This window comes from Engraulis encrasicolus, chromosome 6 (assembly GCF_034702125.1).
Source record: "Engraulis encrasicolus isolate BLACKSEA-1 chromosome 6, IST_EnEncr_1.0, whole genome shotgun sequence".
Lineage (NCBI taxonomy): Eukaryota > Metazoa > Chordata > Actinopteri > Clupeiformes > Engraulidae > Engraulis > Engraulis encrasicolus.
The window spans coordinates 45,496,964-45,519,463 of NC_085862.1; the positions used below are offsets into that span (position 1 = coordinate 45,496,964).

The 22,500-nt window shown below is 46.9% G+C and overlaps 1 protein-coding gene and 1 long non-coding RNA gene across 4 annotated transcripts in view; both read right to left on the reverse strand.

Moving 5' to 3' along the window:
• The window catches only part of nhsa (Nance-Horan syndrome a (congenital cataracts and dental anomalies)), a 165,249-nt gene that overhangs the window by 46,615 nt on the left and 96,134 nt on the right, over positions 1-22,500 (reverse strand). The window lies entirely within an intron of this gene.
• LOC134451360 (uncharacterized) lies at positions 17,305-19,279 on the reverse strand. 2 transcript variants are annotated; one of them, XR_010035227.1, is made up of 3 exons: positions 18,774-19,279; positions 17,971-17,997; positions 17,305-17,373 (listed from the first exon to the last, which is right to left on the reverse strand). It is a non-coding gene; the product is annotated as an uncharacterized LOC134451360 (long non-coding RNA). The 2 variants fall into 2 exon arrangements; XR_010035226.1 differs by lacking the exon at positions 17,305-17,373 and adding an exon at positions 17,399-17,846.

Here is a 22,500-nt window from a genome sequence, read left to right on the forward strand (position 1 = left end):
CGTACGTGCGCGCGCGCACACACACACACACACACACACACACACACACACACACACACACACACACACACACACACACACACACACACACACACACACACACACACACACACACACACACACACACACCTGTTCACCTCCCTCCTACTCCTCCCTCTTTTCCGCTCCTGCCTACCCTGCATCTCTCTCTCTCTCTCTCTTCTCTCTCTCTCTCTCTCTCATCTGTCTAGTTCAAATTCTCACTCTCTCTGTCTATCTGTTTCTTTCCCTCTCGCCCTCTCCTTCTTTCTCTCTCTCTCCCTCCCTCTCTTCCACCTAGCTTCTCTTGTTTCCTTTGATGTGATGAAAGACCATGTCATTGTGGTTTTGCCGGGTATGTGATTGCACAGCTCCAGTCTCCTGCCTGTTCAGCCATTCAAGTGAACCCTGGCACTCCCCTCTGCTCTTCACCACTCCCCTCTGCTCCTCTCCCCTCCCATACACTCCTTCTCTCCTCCTTCTCTCCTGACTGTCTGCCTGCCTGCCTGCTTTTCTGCCTGCATGTCTCCCAGCCTCCTGTCTGTCAGTTTCCCTGCCTGTCTGTCTGCATGCGAGCCTGCCTGTGTCTCCCTGTCTGCATGCCTCCCTGCCTGTCTGCCTGCCGGCTTGCCAGTCAGCCTGCCAGCCTGCCTACCTGCCAGGCCAGCCGGCCTCTCTGTCCCAGGCACACAGTGCTACTGCTAAGGTCTCCGCTGCACTGCTCCTGGGAGACTTCCCAGACGGCCAGGGCAGTACACCACACCGCAGTGTACCACAAGCCCACACAGGGCTAGCCCACAGCAGAGCAGGGATGGGTGACTGCATGGATGCACAGCCACCCAAGGCCCACCTGGAGCACTGCCTGAACCTCCATAATGTACATGGGAGAGCGGGATGGTGGGACGGTGGGATGATGTGTGTGTGTGTGCGTGTGTGTGTGTGTGTGTGTGTGTGTGTGTGTGTGTGTGTGTGTGTGTGTGTGTGTGTGTGTGTGTGTGTGTGTGTGTGTGTGTGTGTGTGTGTGTGTGTGTGTGTGTGTGTGTGTGTGTGTGTTGTGTGTGTGTGTGTGTGTGTGTGGCATATGTCTGTGCGTGGTTGAGTTTGCATGTGTTGGGAGGAATAGACTAGTACAGTATGTTAGTGGGTGTATCCATCTGTCTTTGGGGGAGAAGGCCTACATACTTGAGTCTGTGTGTTTACTATGCCAGTGTGATGTGGGTCAGACGTGTGTGCTGTCGGAGGAGTGTTTGTTTGAGTAGACATGTTAATGGATAAGTGTTTGTGGATATGTGTTTGCATGAAATGTGGTCCATGTGTTTGGGTAATCCTATGATGTACTGTATGTTATTCCTATATGTTATTCCTGTCCCTAACCACAACACAGAGTGCTTCTGCATGACAGAAGGTTTACGGCTTACGACACCACACTGACTCAACCCAAACAACGGCTTCCTCACATACCAACTAGACCACAGCAACATTCATGCCCGATACATCAGTGGTTCTCAACCTGTTTTGAACAAACACACCCCCTTGACCTCGTCATAAGCCTGGCAATGCCCCCTTGACCTCACCATAAGCCTGCCAACACCCCCCTTGGTATTAAAAAAACAACAACAGACTACTGCCCTTAAGCAACTAAGTCCCACCCCTCTCAGCTGTCTCCTTCTCAACGCCCCCCTAAGCTTCCCTAACGCCTATAATATAGTACGCAACTTTGGGCAACCTCTGCAGGCACCCTACAGTTTCGGAGCAGAATGGCCTCTCTCATATTCGTCAATGCCGGCCAACTCCAACTTTTCATACAACCAGTTACCTGTACGCAGGGCTGTCGTTCGGGGGGATGAAGTGTGACTGAGTCAAAGCGCACCCGAACAAGTTTTAACCCTATCCAGACTGGGGGGGAGGGTTGGGGGGGGGCTAAAAGTGCCCGCACCAACTTTGATGTTGTATAATTCCTTAACGACTTAGTTGACTACAGTTTAGTACCAAAAGATTATGTTTATCATTTTTGCCGTTGACATGGAAACGGTTTTCTGACAGGTATGTCTGACCAAAAATCACTAATCTAAGTTATTGTTCCTTTTTCATATTTTTTTGTTATTTCCATTAGCATCAGACAGCTTTGTGAGCAGTAAAGTGGTCTGAAGCATATAATCATTAAAATTTAAGTGCATTACCTAAATTTGATGGAAAATACATTATGGCGAGATTTTGGGCATTATAATCAGATGATGTCATAATGACGTCATAATACCAGATAATGACACGAAAATGATGTCATTCATAGATGTCCATATGTAGAACATCTCCCCAAAGTTTGGTGGTCATACCGTATTCCGTTCATGAGTTATGAGGGGGGGGTGGGGGGCGTGGTCAAAAGAGCTGCTACGCCCCTGCCTGTACGTCCAGCCTATGGAGGGCGGCAAAGTACCATTCCAAAGTCCCCGATGTCAACCTGTCACAAGCTGATAAATGACAAAACAATTCTGGAAAAGGTTATTTTAAAGACTAAGGGAAACTACTCAAGTGTGTGTGCAGTTTTTAATACAACCTTAACAAAGCCGCAACTTCCAGGTTCCCAGAGCCTTATGGCTGTGGTGTGTACCCAGTAGCTACTGGGCCCTGTCAGAGAGATGTGGCCTGACAGGTTTACTGGGCTGAGTGTGTGTGTGTGTGTGTGTGTGTGTGTGTGTGTGTGTGTGTGTGTGTGTGTGTGTGTGTGTGTGTGTGTGTGTGTGTGTGTGTGTGTGTGTGTGTGTGTGTGTGTGTGTGTGTGTGTGTGTGTTCCTGAATGCGTGTGTGTGTGTGTGTGTGTGTGTGTGTGTGTGTGTGTGTGTGTGTGTGTGTGTGTGTGTGTGTGTGTGTGTTCCTGAATGCGCGCGTGTATGTGTGTGTGTCTATGCACGTGTGTGCGCCCCCTCTGTGACCAGCCACCTGAAGCTTAGCAGAGCCAACCCTTAAATGACACACAGCAGTCCCCGTTACCTGCTCCTCAACAGGGGTACTTCCTGACCATAAGACTCTAACACTTTTCAGGTGCTTTGATTACCTTCCCAGAATCAAATTTACACAAAAAAGGAGGAAAGGAAAGAGACAAGTCCCAGAACTTACCACAAAGTGGATGTATAAGCCCAAGGCCCCCAAAGGCCCACTTTTAAAAACCACTTCAGCGCCAAAAGAACCTGAAACCAACGACACTTAAAAAAAGAAAAGTAATGATAATAATTTAAAAAACCCGCCATGACAGATGATGATGAATGTGATCCTGTCCTGTGTCAACACATCATGGCTTCTCTTTTTTCCCCCCGTGTTTTCCCAGCAGAACACCTACCGGGTTTGGGGGTTTGGAGAGGGGGATGGGGGGCTGGGGTTTGGTTTGCTCAACTTAAGTAAGAAAAGCCTTCTCTGCAGGAGCTACTACCATGTTTTGAAGAGTAAAGCAGGGATGGATGGATAGAGGAATGATGTCAGGGAGGAATAGATGAAGGAATAGAATAGAGGGAGGGAGGGATGGAGGGAGCACTTAGTCAGGTAAGTAACTAGACTTAAGAAACGTAGGAAGAGGAGCAGCATACCTCTAGGTGGTGAATGGAGGTACTCAGCTATACTTGAGTAGACGGGGAGAAGGAGGTGGAGAGGTAGAAGGATAGAAGCATAGAGGGAAGAAGTGATGAAGAGAAGGAGAGGGAGTGGATAGATGCACTTGGGTAGGAGGTGGAGGTGGAGAAAGGGTGGAGAGATGGAGGGACAGGGTGAAAGAGGACTGGAGGGGTGGAGGTATTGGAGGGGGATGGGGCCACTTTAGTAGTGTAGGTAGGCAGCCTTTAGTGGCAGGCTTGTTTCCTCAGCTGCTTTGCATTAGTGCTACTGGAGTCTCCACAGCGGCCATACACCAGGGCTGCCGGTCTGTCTGTCGCCAAATACTTTCCTACACCGCATTCTGACACACACGCACGCAGGCACGCAGGCACACACATACACACACACACGGCCAGTAAGCCAGCAGGGCAGTGGGCGAGACGCTTGTGGTTACACAGAGGAAGGCCAAGCTGTGTGTGTGTGTGTGTGTGTGTGTGTGTGTGTGTGTGTGTGTGTGTGTGTGTGTGTGTGTGTGTGTGTGTGTGTGTGTGTGTGTGTGTGTGTGTGTGTGTGTGTGTGTGTGTGTGTGTGTGTGTGTGTGTGTGTGTGTGTGTGTGTGTTTCCCTCGGTGGGCGTTTACAGGAGGTCAAAGGCAGGACATGTGAATACGACGAACAAACAGAGCAGTAGATGTTGGAATGTTTCTTTTCTAGAGAAATAGGAAACGACAAAGTCAGAGAATAAACTTCTCTCTGTGACATCTGTCACATGCACCGTCTGCCAGTCTAAACACCAGCCTCAATGGGAAATGTCTGACGACGAAACATGAGAGGCACTGCCCCCTTGTGGAGGCAGGTTTATATGCAATAAAAGTGTCACAAATCAGCATGGCATGTTTCAACGTTTTCACTGATGAAGATTCCCCAGGAGTAAACCTGCAAACCAGCAAAAAAATGTGCTCAGTGGGATAGCCCCTTGGGATAAGAAATCTTGTTTTCCAGGGGGTCGCCAATTACAGAGGGTGATTAAGATTTTAAGCTACGTCAATGGAGTTGTATTTAAAGTCTCTGTCCGGAGTTTATCTCTGTATCGGAGATAAACACATTATAGTAAAGGATAACAAAACCAGAAGAGGGAATGCCACCGCACCACCCCTTTACAAACCACACCCTGGTTTTAAGGATGCAGGCTCACTGGTTGTGCACATTGAAGCCATACAAAAGTCACCTCAATCATGCCCTGTGAGGTCCATACCCATGAAATATGGCTATGAACCACCACAGCACTAAACTAACATAGTCAACAAGCTACCCCATGGGATGCCGGGTCAGAAACTACACTTTAATTGGCTGTCATCATTCAATAGGGGTCACCGATTGGCCTTTCCCCCTTCTCTCGCCCCTCCCCCTTTGTGTGGAGTTGGCGCTTGACCTTTGACCTCCTTGGTGTGGGGTCAAGGGGAGTGAAAAGGCTGCTTGTCCGGCCCCCTGATGGATGACAGGACCGGGGAGTCGTTCTGTCGTTCCATCCGTCCGCGACCCTGTTCATAGTGGCTGCATTCAGACGCACGTGACACGTGACCCCTCACGACCTCTAGGCACCTCATTAAGGCCGTGTTATCGTCTGAGGAGGTCAGTTCTGATCTCCACCCTCTCCACACAGAGGAACTGGTGGGTCAGTGGGAGGGTGTGCTTTGGGGTTGAGGGGGGTTGTGTCGTGTGGGATCATGTGTAGCAGCAACCAATAGCAAAAAAGATTACGACAGAGAACGAACATTCTGAAAACAGGCTCCATGAAAGAAACATCACATTTGATGGAGGGTCGATTGGGGATGTTGTGGCGTCAACGTGAAAGTAAAGGGTGACCACAGAAGAAAAGAACACTCTGTGTGATTCATCGGAGACAAAAATAGTCCTTTGATTTTAACCATTCAATCTCATACAATCCCCTTGTATGTGTGTATCATTGACTCTGTCTAATCTATCCAAGATCCATGCAAAATATATATTCAATGGTGTACAGCCTACATTGAAAATGCGTATAGAACAGTAATAATAAAAGGCATTCTATTGAACTGCTATGGCTTCCAGGCTAGCACACAGGGAAGCAAAGATGAAATAATTTTCCATGCACTGCATTCATCTTGTACTAAATGCTGTCATCAAAACGGTTCATTATTTTGGTTCAGAGAAAGGTGGGTTGGGGTCACCTGTATCAAATCGCTAAAGGTTACCGCCACGAGAAAGAACATTCTGTTATCTTATTCCAGGAAAGAAACATCCCCTTTGATTTAAAACGTTCAAATAAAGTCTCCCTGAGCAGCTTCGTTCCAGGCCGATACACTACACAGTGAGTGAAACACAGATCTTTTTCTGCGTCCAGGCCATTAATCCTCTCCACTACATGATGTCATTAAAATAGTTCATTATTTTGGTTTGGGTCTTGTAGTCAAATGGCAAAGTTGGCTGGCTGGCTGGCTGGCAAACAGACAGACATCCCAGCTAGACTAGCAATCTCTCTCTCTCTCTCTCTCTCTCTCTCTCTCTCTCTCTCTCTCTCTCTCTCTCTCTCTCTCTCTCTCTCTCTCTCTCTCTCACACACACACAAACTCACTCACTCACTAACTCACTCACTCACTCACTCACTCACTCACTCACTCACTCACTCACTCACTCACTCACTCACTCACTCACTCACTCACTCACTCACTCACTCATTCACACACTCTTTCTCTTTCTCTTTCTCTGTCTCTGTCTCTGTCTCTCTCTTTCTCTGTCTCTGTCTCTCTCTCTCTCTCCCCCTCTCAAACATATGGATGTTGTGGCTGCCGTCCAGCTTCTCATGAAACAGGCGAACCGTATTTTATCAGTGGCACGGCCAAATGCGCTCTTGTGATCAGCAGTGCTGAAAGGCATATGAAAGAGCGAGGCCTTCCATGTCTGTTCGTGGTGGCTGCACTTAACGTTAGCCCGTCCTGTTGATTTCATGGAGCTGGGTGATTTACAGATTCTGTATTGCTTTTTTACTGCCTCTGCTGATGAGAACATTTTTTATTATTAAAGAGAAGCATACACTCCACCGCACAAGACACAAGCCCAATAGCCTTTCCGCAACAAGGCATCATAAAATGTATATTGCGTGTGGCATGGCATGCATGGTCAACTTGTATTAGTACAAAGTATGCCAGAAGTGCCCAAACAATTTATAAAACAATTGCTTTGGTGGAGCCATTTTACATTTAAATGTGAGTTGTATGGTGGGTCTGTAGTCTGTGGACTGCATGGTACATTGGTTTCTATTCATCCTTGAATTTGTTTGAGGAAGCTTGAGGATAACAAACAAATATTCTTGTTCTCTATTGCAGGACAACTTTGAATCAGTGGATTATTTCAATGAAGCTCCTCCGTTGAAAATAAGTTCTGCATTATTTAATGTGGCCTGCGAAGCACTGCTGAGATCAATAACTTGGAAAAAACTCCTTGGAAATGACTGACTCAATCTTTGGTCAAATTATCACACGTTGTAAGTCAGTTCATATGCCGCAACCCTGCTATTCAAGTAGGGTGGACATAAAAGTGGTCATAAAAGATGACGTCACATTTCTACTTTCACTTTTCTTGTACCCATGTAGCTTTACCTTGTGAAGGACTTACTCTTCTTGGGTCAAATTCTCACACACTCTAAGTCAGTAGTACGTAGTACGTAAGTACGTAAGTACTGCAAGCCCGCTATTCAAGTAGGTTGGAGATATAAGAGGGCCTGCTTCACAGTCTATTGCTCTCCCTCCTCTTGTCCCCATTCAGCCTGTGTGACCTGCTCTCTCCTGTGGTTCTGACTGGCACAGTGGAAGCCTATTCTACTGCTAATGGCTCTCCTGCAGGGCTGCCCAGCCAAGCTCCCTGCTGCTAGCAACCAGGCTTTGAAGTCTTCCCTCTCCCTTTACTTATGATACACACATGCTCGCACGCACACACGCACGCACGCACGCACGCACGCACGCACGCACGCACGCACGCACGCACGCACGCACACACACAGACGCACGCACGCACGCACGCACGCACGCACGCACGCACGCACGCACACACACACACACACACACACACACACACACACACACACACACAGGGTTGCTGGCAGCTTTTGCTGGGTCCAGGGCAAAGTCATCTGCAACGGCCCCCAACCCAATACACACAATTTAATGGGGAACCAATTCTGGGACCCCTATGTCCCTGGGCCCAGGACAACATACCCATTTGTCTCCCGTCGGCGGGCCTGCACACACACATTTGCGTGCACACACACAGGCACGCACACTCGCACACACACACACACACACACACACGTACGTTCACAGAGCCACAGAGAGTCAGTAGTGGGAGTGAACGGAGTTGGGAGTGAGTTGAAGTGTGACAGAGTCAGTGTGTGAGCCGGGCCAACTGAGGTGTTCAATAACACAAAGAAGCCTTTTTTTATTACAACAGAACAAGGCTATCAAACTATCATCAAACCATCAAAGCACACCTCGATTAAAAAACCATCCCCCCGGCCCGAGCATGACCTCTGTCCTCAAAGACCTAATGTCCTCATGACCTCCAATGTGACCCCCCCACCCCCCCCCACCCCCTGAGGTGTTTCAGAGGTCTATAAAATGGCCCATTTCTTTTTACCCACATATATAAGATTTGTATACCCATGTAAATGTCATGTAGTATATCTTGTTTCCAATGGGAAACTACACCTCAACTAAAATGCACCCGCTAACATAACCTCTCTCCTCTGAGATCTGGTGTCCCTTGTGACCTCTAAAGGTGTTTCAGAAGTATGAAAGGTAGCCTGTTGTAGGGCTAAGGTGCCATACCGTAAATCCAGGGGCCTGTGTTTGACGAGTCTGACGTGAGGTTATTTGCTGATCCCTCCCCATCTCTCTCTCCCCCCACTCTCACTTCCTGTCATCCTCTCACCCTGTCACCAATAAAGTCATACCTTAGTACGTGACAGAGACATTACAGAGTCTTTGGCAATCATTTCGCTTTAATAACTTTTGGAACATTTTGTTTTCAAAATGATTGTGATGCCAGCTTCACACAGGTGCTACACAGGTGGTGGACAAAGCTTTGGAAAGCAATGAATTGACTTAGCTAGCTATTGTGTCCAAGCAAGCTGCATGGTTTAGTGAACATGTAAGGTTTAGTGTATGATCCCGAAATCAACAGCAATACAACACTAGCAAAACACATTAGTGGGGCATTATTAACAGTGCATACAACACGCACACATGCACACACACACACACGCACACCCACACACACACACACACACACACACACACACACACACACACACACACACACACACACACACACACACACACACACACACACACACACACACACACACACACACACAGCTCAGTTTTGGAGAGAGGCTGCACTAAATGGATGTGAACTCACACCCTCATGAGCAGGGTGCCAAAGAAAACACGCAGGGGGAAAAAGTAGTCAGGAATAAATCATTCATCAACGGCCCTTTTTCTGCCAAACCACCACCACCACAGATTGCACACATACACGCACACAGTCAGAGTCACAGTCATAGCCACAGTCGTGCGCGCACACGCACGCACGCACGCACGCACGCACGCACGCACACACGCAAGCTACCTATCATCATGGTTAGAAGAATGGGGCTAGGAGAGAAAGAAAGAAACTTTTTATGTCCTTTTTTGTAAATGACTTTAGATGAAAGCTAGATGCAAAGTAATGACGATATAATGACAATAGTAACTGCAAATACAGCTCTTTAATAAGGGGATAGAAGAGTGAGAAAGGATGGCAAAACAGAACATTCTGGAAAGAAAAGGAGCAGAATGAGGTTGCGGGGGGGTTGGGTTGGGGTGGAGATAAGGTCAGACCCAAACAGGTATGAAGAGGGCATTGTATGGGGACGTCAGCCTGACAGCCTATTACTGGGAACAAGAAACAGGTTCTTCATTGACTTCCAATGGTTACATAAGTCACTGACAAAGGGCGCCTTACACTGCTGCTTTTCCAGCCCTGAGTTCTCTTGTAACGCTTATTTTAAAGATTAGTTGGAACAGGATGGCTTTTGTGATTTTCAGGATGTGAATGTTCCATCTTGAATTTTCCACTTTTTACACAGACTAATGGCGTTATTAGATATTCCAACAAAGCGTGGCGTCAGTACTAAATAACAAATCCAGGCATTGAGTGCAATTTAGACTTTTAAATGGAAAGGAGCTTTTGGATGCTACTCTCAGTTGACCACAGTTGACCTCTGCAGTGAATACACTGACAAGGCATTTGAGAAAAGGGAACTCTACTGCCCCTGATGGCCACATGGTACATGAAACGATATAATGGATGTGGCACATCTGTTAGGCTGAGTTCGGGATAACTTTCTCAGTTTTACGCTTCAGTAAAAAGAACACCAAAACTCTGGATAACTTTCTCAGCCTAAGAACACCAAACAAGAAGCATATTCTGGCATCATGGCACATTCTGCCTCAGTGACTTCCAAAGAATACCAGATTATACCACAAGAACAGATCAAAACTTTTTTTTTCAGAAGAATTAGACAAGCCATGACAAGTATATTGTGGATTCTCAGTCTACAGTCTCGACTAAACATCATGATGAGATTAAAATGACCTCTGAATGCCAAGCCCTTTTTAGCAACCAGCAGGATTATATGAACAAGGGGCCTAGTCGGCTGGCGTAATCTTTGCAGAGTGCCTGACACCCTTACTGGGTTTTGGGTCAGCTTGACATCTCAGGATTGTAGCAATGTTACTCAACAATTCTTTTTCTGACTGTTTCTGTTTCTGCCGTCATCGTTGTGGGGCATTAACACTATAAGCTCCATGGTGTTTTTGTTGTCGCCGCCTACATTTAACCATACAGCTGATTCTCATTGTCACTTGTCGCTCGTTGCTGTCCTTCTGATGTGTCTGGGCCTTGAGCAACATGTCCAGACTGCTCTCCTCCTTACTCCACATCCTCCCGGAATTTGAATAACACTACAATACAATACTCAGGGGGTGGAACATGCCACAGGCAATACACAGTGTCAGTGACAGAGCCATTGAGATTGGCACACACCCACATGCATGCAAGCATGCACGCGCGCGCACAAACATGCACACGCACACGCACACACCTACCTCATGGAACAATCTACAAAAGGACTTGAGACTAACAGATATGATTCCATTGAGCGATTTTAATTCCAAGATGAGATCACTTGAGACAGAGTCTATTGTCTGTAACCGTTTCAATTGACGTGTTATTTTACTTTATTGGTTATTTTAATGCAACTGTGTAATTTTAATTTTGTAACTTGAGCCGCCACTTGGCCAGGACACCCTTGTAAAAGAGGTTCTTAATCTCAACTGGTTTATTTTTCCTGGTTAGATAAAGGTTAAATAAATAAAAAATAAACACACACACACACACACACACACACACACACACACACACACACACACACAAACACACACACACACACAGCTCTAGAGATGTGACTCCATCCTTTGTGTTATTCCCACAGGTAGGCTAGCCACTACTTTGCATCTGCATTACATAACACCACCACACACCTGTTTTTTTCGGGTCATGCAAATGTAGAGTATAGCATAATAGGTAAGCAGAGAAGTAGGCATACAAGACTTGCACACACGGGTAGATTTATCTCACAGAAAACTACTCTCTACTCCTCCAAATGCAGTTTGATTATAGTCCATGGAAAGTATCCAATTTAATTCTGACATGCCTTTTACTCTGTTACAAGTGGATGAGCCACAAAAACAATTTTGGAGAGAAATATACTTCCACACTCCTAATTTCACACTATCACAAATCTGCCCAATCACAAACTATCACAAAGGTGTCACCATCCCCAAATCTATCATGATCCAAATGGAGAGGATATGAAGGAAGCACATGTAACTAGCAGACTAGCAGTGTGGCGTGGAATGTTAGTATACCTCCCTCAATCCAGTGCGGTAGCGTTGGGCTATCGGACCGGCCCTTTAGCTCAGCGTGCTCGTACTGTACCTCCCATTGCCGAACCGATGTAGTTGACGATGTGGCAGGTTCACGTCCCCGGGGAGCACCTCTGTCACATACAGATGGTGAAAACAGTGGAAACTTGGAACACATACTGTAGCTCAGGCCCAAGCTGACAGATTTGTCAAAATGCAGCATAAGCAATAGCCTTTTGGTTAGTACAAAAACTGTTTTGAAAGAAAATGTCATGCTGCGTAAAAGCATAAAAATGCTCAGCAGTCCCCCGCAATGTTATTGTAAGCGAAAAAACAATGTGCAAATCTTTGCTACCTTTTGAGTCAGCCAAAAACACTTCCTGATTGCAGAGGGGGGAAAATAACCTTCAAAGCTCTGAAAAACTACAGGTGGCTTCCAGTCTGCTTTAGATGTTAGATTGATGCAGTTTAGTTTTGTCCTTTCCTCACTGACATTTTATTCTTGATTTTTCTGTGCTTTCAACTTCTGTTCAAGTTGTTTAAAACTTTATTCTTGTATCTATCAACTCTACAGTATAATGTCCTTCCCATTCATTGTTGTATTAATGAACTCATCCTCCAACCCTCTCTTTCTTGAGCAACACATTGCTGCATGTCAGTGGGTGTAGGTGAGGACCCAGTCTCTGTCTGGTCCCCGTCACAGGAAAAACACACATTACTCCTTCTGCCTACACACACATACATACTCACGCAGGCACGCACGCAGGCACGCAGGCACGCAGGCACGCACGCACGCACACACACACACAGAGTCTCATGGCTATAAAGCCAGGCCGCACCGATGGGGCTCACTTGTATTTTTACGACAGCCATCTTGCCAGGGGTAGTAAACAGCAGGACTTAATTGCACAAAGTGAAGCACACACACATGCACATTTACACACACACACACACACACACACACACACACACACACACACACACACACACACACACACACACACACACACACACACACACTACACACACCACACAACACACACACAGCATCACGCACGCAAGCATGCTCACAAACCCTGCTGTGATGAAATGTTTATGGTGAGGGCACCCATGGATGCTTGCAAAACCAATGTCGGTGCCCGTGGGGTGGCTAAACGGCCCAATGAAAGCAAACCGGTTTAACACTTGATAACCATTAGCCTTGGGTCTCAATTAGCAAGGGCCAGCCCCGGGCTCGCCGCGGACAAAAGAGGGGTCTGACGGTTGATCTCAAAAAAGGGGGCTAGGTGCTAACAGGGGAGATGGCCGCCGTGCCAGGTATGTGGTGCTAAGGGGCCGATATCCCCTGGCCCCCGTCGAATTCGATTGGGCCCCAAGCACCGCCCCCCGAGGCACTGAGGCGCGGGTCAACCTCTGTGTAAAAATGTGGCAGCATGGGGGACTTCTCGCTAAATTCTGGGCAAAGTATGGTTAAGCATTAGTTTGGGGGTTTTTGGGCTTTACTTATGGCATAATTTCATAGGATGCAACCTTGGCACTTCTGTTTTGTGTTTTTAAAAGTTATTTAGTTCCAACTTAACTTTTGTTGTTGTTAACGATCCATGGGCAAACCACAACACTTAAACTTGGGATGTCATAGCAAAGTCATGTCGGCTTTTTTTCTGCAATTAGCCAGCCAACTCCTTGTGGCCATTAACGTGATTTGCATGGCTTGCATTCCACTGTGACACCAATAAAAAGTGTCTCACAAAATACTCACACATTGACATTTATGTCGGCTTAATTTAGCTTTTGCGCTAATTATTCGCCCGAAGGTCAGCTAGGGTGGCGGGGCTTTATATCGCACGTTTCAGACTGAATCGGCCAAACGCAGTTTGAAATTTACACAACAAGGGCTTTAATGTTCAAATGGATGGAAATAACAAGAATGAATAGACAGGTGGCACGCCGCAACGAGGGTGGTGTGTCCGCTATGTCCGAGCTGCATATAATATTCTATAGCAACTGGATGAAAGGTCTATGTCTCCTGGATTTGGTCTCCTTTCACATGGTAACTTTATTCAATTACCTGCACACTTCATGTCTTCGCTATGTTCCGGTGCTCATGCTTCTGTGTCGCCGAATTGGGGGGAATTAACTGGGCATGAATCGCCACGTCTCCTTCTGTTCACTCCTCATTTGACGAGCTGCTCGTATTTTCAAGCGTCTTTGTCTACTTAAACATGCGCTGCTATCCCATACCAGCTTCTGAATCGAACAACTTTGGCCAATGTAAGTACAACAGTTCTTGAAAGGCAAGCCTTTTTCTTTGCAAGTTCTTGTCCGTCCTTGTCCTAGGCTACGAGCCAAACGGCGCCCTGCTCCAGCACGTTTGCTGTCATTTAATTCTCCTCCTTTGTCCGTTCTGTTGTTGTCCTTCTGTGATTTTGGGGCGGAAAGTGGGCTGTGGCCCGACTGACGTATACACAAACAAGGGCGTCTACCTGAATGTGCCTGGGGTCGGCTATGAGTCCGATCAGGCAAAAAATGGCCCGGGCCGGCAGCTCCGAGCCGGCCACTCTCCTGAGCCCCGGGCGGCCCCGGGCCGCTGAAGCGCGGCTAATGAGACCAAGGCTAATGAAAGCACAGATGGACTGCGGGTAGCCAATAAAAACGTAGATGGGCACCCTAAAAGGACCATGTCATCGGCTGACTGCCACTAAAGGCCCTGTTACATCACAGGCATTAGCGGTCGGGTGTCTTTCCGATGACACACTCTTCCTGGAGACTCCCCTTGTGTTTACATAATAGGATCCCACTGTATGCTCACAGTATACATGGGGAGACAGTATCCATGTGTGCATTTGTGTATGTGAGTGTGAGAGAGAGTGTGTGTGTGTGTGTGTGTGTGTGTGTGTGTGTGTGTGTGTGTGTGTGTGTGTGAGAGAGTGTGGTTGAGTGTTGTGTGGTGTGTGAGTGTGTGTTGTGTGATAAGAGAGAAGTGGGAGTGTGCGCGAGACGCCTTTCTCGCTCTCGCAAGGAGGAATGGAAGCATGCTGACCTCAAACAAACTGCACAGTCACAGTCCCTGTCTCACCTAACAGGGTATAAGAATTGACATGAAATGGGGGTCAGGCGGTTTGAAGGTGAGGGTTACGCAACATGACCATCTTAGCCCAGCAGTCACGGTCATGGCACACACACACACACACACTCTCTCTCTCTCTCTCTCTCTCTCTCTCTCTCTCGTATCCTCTCTCTCCGTCTCTTACTCATCTCATCCTCTCCTCACCTCGACTCTCACTACCACCCACTCTCAGCTCACATCTCTCATCTCTCTCCCTAGTTCCCTGATGGGGCGTACACAGTTCAGCCCAAAAAAGTCCACCGGATTATTCCTCCCCCCCCGTGGGAGACTGTCTCCACTAGCCTGGCTCTCGCGAGACCCCTAGTGCTTCGTGCATCTTCGTTACACTTCGTGAGCTCGCACAGGGGTCTGGTTCAGCCTTGTCCGAGGCCCGAAGTTCCACGTCGAGTAGAAAATAAAACGAGCCCCGACCTATTGGACAATGTCAATGTCAATCAAATCCGAGGAGTGATGCGTTGAACGTGGTATGACGTAGCATCTTGCCGCGACATCACTAGGTGCTGCTAGCCCAGCCCCTCAGTCAGTGTGGCTAGCACAAGACAATGCGGCCTCAATGACATACTGTATGAACTCCGCCGATTTTCAAGTGTGTTATCAAAACTACCAAATCAAAGTCATTCTTTGAGAGAGGAGACAAAAACAAGGAATTAGTTGTGGAGGCAAGAACGTTCACGCTCTCTCTTCCAATGATCCACTGAAGGAGAATGAGGCAGAGCGCAGCGATGTTCCAGTCTTCAACTTTTTACAAGACGCAAACTTTAAGTGGGGATTTTTGGTCGAGAGGTCCATGCCACATAATAAAAGGATGAGTGATAACCTCATTGGTTGTTTCTAACGTGTTTTTTTTGATGTGGTGTGAAACAATGAACTGACAAGGTAAAGGCTACATACTTGGAATGCCCCCATAGTTGCCGGTAATTCAATATTGTACACCAGCCTCATTTCCAGACCTCGCATGCTATGGTGACAGAGTGCTGTTGATCATCAATAGTATGCCAAGCAGTCGCATCTCAGACAAATTTGTTTATGCTATAAATTTCGTGAGTTAAATAAAATGTACTAACCCCGTGATCTCTGCCAATCACAGCATGTCCCAAAAACGTCAGCATTGTAGAGTAGATGTGAATGTTTTATTTCACGACGACATTCGTTCTTTCAAAACCTCACCAGGAATGTCCTTCCCCACAGACCTATACATATTGTATAGGTCCTGTGGGCTTTTCCCCGTTTTTCACTTTACTGCCCTAGATGTTAAACCTGTATCGATGGTGCAAAGACTAAAAGTAATCACAGATTTTTGCATGGGTTAAGAGACCAACTTCGTGTGGAAACAGAATATACACAAGAGGTTACTGGAATAAAAACAGGGTGAGGCCTGTCCACTCACCAGCTACTGGCAACCCCAAGTCTCCCTTTCGGTCAGCAGTAAATTTAAAACAAAGTAATAGAAGTAGCCAACATGCAGTTCAGGTCTTAGCCATAAATAGGTATGAAATTTAAAATGAAGATTCAGATACAAGGCCTCTAGTATGAATTAGCATTACAGTTGCCCCTTGTTTGCCGATTCTATTTTAACATTGATGTGTTGTATATCAGGTAGGCCATGTCATCGATTTGGCATCCCCCCCCCTCCCCCCCGCCCGTCCCCCCCCCCCCCCCCCCCCCCCCCAGGGGGGCCCGTTCTTGCTGGAATTGTCATCACAGACCGTGTCATCCAGCTTGCTCACACATGTACAGGTGGAAATTGAATTAAGGCTCATCCCTTCCATGTACTGGTTGTAAATCCATCCAAATGAACACTCTAGGGTAGACATAGCGTGGAGTATCAGTAATGAGCTAGAGCATGCATGCGCACCACAAGTTTGGAGCCAGCCAGGTCCTATACGTGGTTGCACCGTAACCACAATTCCCCATTTCTCTATGGTCAACTGTGTTGAGCCTGTTTCAAAATGCGCCCTGTACAGACCACATGTGTATAATAGAATCTACACTACACTACTCCACCAAGATCTAGACATTACTGAAGAGTTGGGCCTAATGAGGCAGCAGTCAACAACAGTCCTTACATTTGACATCAGTTACAAAACAACCTATGGTTTTAAGGTACTTCATGCTACTGGTTGTGAGCGAGGCTTTTTGTGACTGACTCTCCCTAATGACAGATTCATAGACATAATGGAACATGTAACACAGCATTAGTTCAGAATCTAACCATCATCCATTAGGAACAAAGAAGTGGAATCTTGTCACAATATCGAACCGAATATTGAACAAATGGTGTAAATAATGGTGTACACAAGTAATTGGAACATATGTAAATACAATTTTATTGTGAAAAGAAAACACTGTCTAATTGTTTTCAATGTACAGTAATGAAAGTGTAAATAATGACATAAGATATCAATTTATATATACACATTTTTTTCTTTTAAATATTGGTTACTGGCAATGCAAGAAACATAGCTTACAAAATGTAGCGTTCTTGGTGTTAGGTGATGTATTGTACAAAATGAAAACCCAAATGGTCCTGAAATGTTGCAAGTTCTTTAAGGAAAATGCTTGAAATCTTGTTCTATTTTGAAAGGCATGGAATCTGTGAGGGGATGTGCTGGGTCCTCTATGCTGTCGTTTCTTCATACACCTCCTGGCGTCAGACACAGACAAAGGAAGTATAGAAGTATATATTAGACAAACATTTCAGAAGGTTATGTGTGACAATTGTGGCTACATACAAGGTTTTGAACAAAAACAACACGGGAATTGATTGCAACACATTTTAAAATATTTCTAGGTGACTTAAAGTTCATTAACAACAGGGTATGCTACTTACTCTGTGTACAGAGTATTTTCCACCCACATGTTGCATTACTGCCCTTGTACATCACTTTGATCAAAAGCGTCTGTCAACTGTAATGTTATGAGGAGTACAGTCTCTTGAGAAATTAATGTAGGTTTAGGTGGATAGTGGTGCAGGACAGCACATATACTTTTCAGTTACTCTTACTAAGAATTCAAACCTGTAACATTGGATACCTTCCGAGGCCACAGGTACAGGTGAGGTCAGCAAGGGTCCTATTTACCTTGATAATAGGTTCTCAGTCATTTCACATCCCCACCCTGATGAAAAAAAACTAATTGTTTACACAAATGGGTTTTACACCCTTAACAATACGGCTTTGCTTGCTTCAGTAATGTACTCTTTGCCTTTGACCTAGCAATGGATGTAATAAATCAGACATACCTTATATAACCGTGGGTCTTGGGTCACCTAATAATGGAGAGAGCGAGAGAGAGAAAAGACATCACCATTGATCAATTAACAATGGCACTGTGTGTGTGTGTGTGTGTCCCAGCTTATGACGTTGAGCACGATTAACTTTGGGTCGTCCGATCAACTAGGGATGGTCACCTACAACTTATCGAAGTGCTTAGCACACTCACGAATCGACTGCTGAAGTGTTTGAGAATACAATCGCGCACAATAACAACGGCAAAAGTGCGACGGCATGGTCCTCTCGTCGAACCGTAATGCAGTTTCCAAAGTGTATAATAGAACTTAAGACGCCCCATCCTGTCTCCTCTGACGTGAACAGCTCTTTATGCCATCCAAGTTAATCAGACCCGAAGTTAATCGTGCACACCGGGAGTAGTTAATGCAATCCTGGTGTATATTTCTCTCATGGTAGGATATACAAAACGTATGGGACTGTAAACGATTTACTGTATTATCATAGGTAAATTGGCATGCCTAACGGTGACCAGAACACAACCAATAATGCTAGCAACTGCATGCTGTTGAGGCTGCATTGTTTTCATATGGCTGGCAATTTTGTCTGAATAACATTTTATCGCTGGTCAATCATTTTCAGCGAAATACACATACTTGATTAAGTTTTATTCATCAATATATGTCACATTGGTTGTGCAGGCAAGCAGACGTCCATTTTGTCTGCAATATTTATCACCCCGTCAGAAACGGACAAACCCATGCCCGTGATGTGTTCACTAAAAGAAAATATAGCCATTTCAAGACATCTAACTTACCACATCTTTGTTGTGATTTATCTGATGCAAACGATGCTGGCACCAAATGAGTAGCCGGTCCTCCTTGGTGCTAGGGGCTGGTAGCATGTAACCTGGCTCTCACGTAGGTGGCTTGTCAGGTAGCATGCCGCTGTTTGGACCCTGCAGAGTACTCGTGCACTATGTCGGATTGCCAACCAAAATCCACCGATGCCTTGTGTGTTTTGTAACCGTCAGTGGTCCGATGTCGGACACAGGTGGCATACCACAGGCGGCTTGCCGTTCAAACGCCAACAATGATCCACTATAGATTTACACATGCTAGCTGTGCTGGGACTACTGTCAACATGCTAACTGCTCTGTTGTGGCTTCTATCTCGCGTCGCTGAAAACTACGTCACGGCCCGTTTCGATGTGATTGGTTGAAGTAGTACGTCACTCTTACCTAATTTCTCCAATCACGTTCGAGCTAGAACAGCAAGGTTACCACCAAAATTCCAGATGGATGACAATCCATCTGCGCGAGAGTCAGGTTATATCTCCACAGTGTCTCCCCTCCAAACTGAACACTGTACTCCACACGCACAAACACACACACACACACACACGCACACGCACACACACACACACACACACACACACACACACACACACACACACACACACACACACACACACAAGACACATATACGTACACATGACTCAGAACAATAACATACACATACAGTACATGTACCTGTACGTGCACATACTCACACATGCATGCAAACACACACACATGTGTAAATTAAAAAGTACACATACTGTACATCCTGTGTGTGCTTTCACACATATATAACCTCAGTGAGAGACAGAGGGCTAGCTTGGGACAGAGGCACGAGAGAGAAGTCCTATGCTAACACACACACACACACACACACACACACACACACACACACACACACGCACACACAGGCACACACACACACACACACACACACACACACACACACACACACACACACACACACACACACACACACACACACACACACACACACACACACAGGCTTGGGCCATACTACGTACATGTAGCTACTACTAGCCACCAGGGGAAGTCCCCCACGCTAACAGGCCACTGGATTAACCAGAGCCTTTTACTGGCACATGGAAATGAACCTGAACCATGTTTCATTGGGGCACATCTGGAAAGGCCATCAGGAATACGGCCAGAAATGTAATGTAATGGGCGAGCTGTGGGCCATGTAAAGTGTTACGGCCTTTAAGTTGAAGTGCGACATTCCCCCACTGTGCCAGTGGTGGATGGTGAGGGTGAAGGGAGGTTGGGTGGTGGATGTGGTGCGTAGGTGTGTAGGGGAGGCTTGAGTGTTTTTTTGTGGGGGGACTGAGAGGGGACAGGATGTGGAAGGGGTTGAGTGAATGTTGTGGTAAGTTGGGGTAGTTACTGTTAGGTAGTGGTGGGTAAGGGTGGTGGTGGTTTGTGTGGGTTTTGGAGGACAGGGGGTAAGGGGGTGCGGTGGGGCTGACCCTGGGTGGATTGGTCGATTGTGGTCGAGGTGATGGTGGTAGGGGGGTCGAGTCGAGTGTTTTTTAGTGTATGGGCGGTGGGGCAGAATACAGAAGGGTTGTTTGCTGAGTTAGGCAAGGCAATGCAAGGGAAGGCAAGGGAAGGCAAGGCGAGTTAATATTGCATGGAGTCCTCCTAAGGGGTGCATGAGGGTAAAATTGGGCAGGCCCACTAGTCCCCCACTAGTCCCCACAGACCCCTAGTCATCCTGGAGGGGTCGTCTGGGTGGATGGGAGAGGACATGGAAGACGAGAGGATCGAAAGGGATGCAGTGGTAGATTTTGGGCAAATGTTGTTAATGACTGGGTGGAGTGACTGTTGTATAGATGTACAAAGACTGGTGTTAATAGCTGGGTGGGTAGACTGACTCTGGGTAGAGAGTGGGGATTTGGTGAGGGGTGTGTGTGGGTAGTAGGGTAGTCTCTGGGGAGATATTGGTGGACTGGGAGGGGTTTTAATGGGGTGGGATGACTGGATGGATGGATGAATGCCAGGCCAGGGCTTTGGAAGCCAGGGGGAGAAAAAAAGGGGATCAGGAGAGGGGAGTGACCAGCATCACGTCATGGTGGTGAGCAGAGGACGTGTGGCTAGGGCCGGATTAACACACAGGGTAGATGTGGCTGCAGCCTTGGGGCCCTGCACCTGCCAGGGGGCCCCCAATTGACCAAATGGGGGGACAATTCAATTCAATAAGTGCATAATTGTGGCAAGATGCAGTATTGAAAAATCCCTCTCTACAGTTGGCAGACACATCACCCTTAATTCCTACCATGGAAATATGACACTGTCTATGTGATATTATGGCAAAATTTGCCTTTGAGGTGGGCCTACAGCAACCTGTAGGCTAGGGACCCCCAGCCACCTTAATCCGGACCTGTGTGCGGGGAGAGAGAAGGGTGTCGGATGAGGATGGGGCCATGGTGGAAAGGTGTGGCTGTTGAATGGACGCGGATGCTGGGTGACCACTGGCTTGGTGGTGTGACTGCCTGGGTAGATGAAGTGAGGTAATGCCTATGCCGGGCCCTATTGGATGGGGGGGGGGCAACCTGGGTGAGGTAATGGCTGCTCAGTGTGGGCCCCTTGGTAGTAATGCACAAAGGGAGCCCTGCATCCCCATATCCAGCTGCCTCGGCACAAACGCACTCTGAGCAGGAAGCAGCGCCAGGGTTAAGGGCTTCAGTGGGCATTCACACGGCACAATGGGAAGGATCAGGGGAGGCACACTGACACACGTACTGCGCACGTAGGCAAGCACCCACGCATGCACGCACGCACACATGCACACATGCACGCACGCAGACGTGACCACACACGGACAGAAACTAGACCAGGAACACACACAGGACACAGGCACATAAATGACAAAAGCCTGAAAAAGCATGCATACAGAAGTCAAGCTCCCCACACATCCCCATACACACATGCAGACTGACAGAAAAACGTGCATACACCAGCATGTAAGCACTCTCTGTCTCTCTCTCTCTCTCTCTCTCTCTCTCTCTCTCTCTCTCTCTCTCTCTCTCTCTCTCTCTCTCTCTCTCTCTCACTCGCACGCACACACGCACGCACGCACGCACACACACACACACTCAGAGAAAGCCCAAGTCAGTATGATGGCCAAAACACAAAACTCATTTATTCAAATGTTTGGTGTAGCAGAGGAAAGAGCCTCATCACAGAACCTTCCAGAGGCCAAAGCATTTTCTGCTGGTTTTCCATCCATGGAATTACAGAGAGACGGAGAGAGAGAGAGAGAGAGAGAGAGAGAGAGAGAGAGAGAGAGAGAGAGAGAGAGAGAGAGAGAGAGAGAGAGAGAGAGAGAATGGGTGAGGTAGAAAGTCAGAGAGAAGCGGAGATGATAGAAAGACAAAAAGTTAGAAAAAGAAGAGTATGAAAGAAAAAGAGACAGTCTCAAGAAAAGAAGAGTTGGAAAGAAAGAGATCGAGAAACAGAGACATAATAAAAGAGACAGAGAGAAAAAGATGCAGGGAGAAAGACAGAGAGTGAAACGCCAGTGCGGTTGCTTTTTAATGCTCAAGGAACACGGCCATACTGTAAAATAACTGAACTTTATAATCTCCTAATGCTTCATTCTGCTCAGTTCAACGACTGTAATGGAGGAATGCGACTTCCACGAATACCAGTTTCCTCTGGAAAACCACAGTCTTCCACACTTGATGCT